The sequence below is a fragment of the Sinohyriopsis cumingii genome, chromosome 11 (genome assembly GCF_028554795.1).
Source record: "Sinohyriopsis cumingii isolate HCF-2022 chromosome 11, ASM2855479v2, whole genome shotgun sequence".
In the NCBI taxonomy this organism is placed as follows: domain Eukaryota; kingdom Metazoa; phylum Mollusca; class Bivalvia; order Unionida; family Unionidae; genus Sinohyriopsis; species Sinohyriopsis cumingii.
Genome location: NC_142971.1, coordinates 38,035,259 through 38,036,861, shown reverse-complemented (window position 1 = coordinate 38,036,861; position 1,603 = coordinate 38,035,259).

The window sequence follows — 1,603 nt, the reverse complement described above, 5'->3', positions numbered from 1 at the left end:
AGTTAATCAAACCTTTTCTTTTTAAGAAGAGAGATGTAACATTATACATGTGTAACTGACCAATCAGAACCCTCTGTGCATGAGTCATAGCTCCACTGGTACTATCTACAGGCGTCTGCCTCTTTGATAGCACTCTGTATTAAGACCTCACAGTAGTCACTTGTATATATTAAAGTATTGATAGTTAGAACACGACGTCTCATCTTATGTTTTAACACAATAACACAACAATAGAGAATACCAGAACATTTTGTTTAACGTCGGTATGCATTTTATAATTTACGTCGGTATGTATTTTATAAGATATGGCAACGTGAATTCTTAAGAACTGTCGAAAAAACTAAACGAGCACATACAAAACACAAAAGCATTTGCAAGCACAATATTATTACATCGCAAAAAGATTGATTTTCTCCTAAATCTATGATAATAGTAACATAAACGAATATAAAGAAATACAAAGTATTGTGCGTGTTTGTGTGAACGAGATGAAGAATATAACAAAGGAAGAACATGCTGCAAACAAGTGATTGCATCAATTTAAGTCAATGCATGAGAGATCATCCAATGTGTAAGCAGTGGACCAAGGATTTTACTTACCTTTAATAGCCGGAGGCAATACAATAAAGTAAACAGGTGGGTAAAGGTGATATGAGCTTCAGGAAATGTAATGACCATTGGGGTTTTGAATATCGTTTTGTATTCTTGTTTAAATCTTGGCTACCAACTCAGGGTTTTCAATGGATGGCTCAGTTCTCTGGACATTTGCAATACCACAAGCGTTGTTCGAACCGTTATTAAGCGCAGTAAAAAAGGTCCACTCTATTACCTATCTATATACATAGACGTCATTTATGCACCAGAAAATGTTAGTGTAATGGTACAACATGTATATCCATCTTGCTCCCGCCCACGCTCCCTCCCCCGCGTATATTGCATTAATAACATGAGTTTAACGAAAACAGATTTCAATAAACTATTTTTGAAGATTAATCTAGTACAACCATTGTTTTCTTTTTACTTATTAGTGTGTTTTAAAGGCCTTGTATTTCTGTACCTTGATGCGCATATAATGGGTGTGTCAATATGAGGAAAAAACAAAATTAGCTCCAAATTTTCCCAAAAATAATTTTCTATTTTGATACTCGGTAAGGTCGTTTTTCCAAGGAAATTAGAACCGGTCTGTCAATCAGAACAAATGTACACTACCCTCAAGGGAAATATCACTAGTGAAACGTGTGACTAACTTAACGTCTAAGAAATACAAATAAAATTTAAATATAATGAATATTAAATTCCAACATACTCGGTTGCTGCGGATGAAAATAAAATTAATACCCTCTTGGTTAATCTCCAGTAGACATATGCTTGTTGCACATACTCTGTATTTTTACATCCCATTACACAAAGAGAAACATGTAATGGATTACATACAGTATTCCATTCATGCCAGGGAGGAGGGTTATCGCATTGCCCAATTATATCTGAACAAAAACTTTTTCCTGACCGTTTGCGAAAACGGCCAAGCAAAACTAAGAAACTGCTGTTAAATAGATAGCCTTTACGTGTATGCCATCTTGCTACTGGCGATAAACCTCGGTTA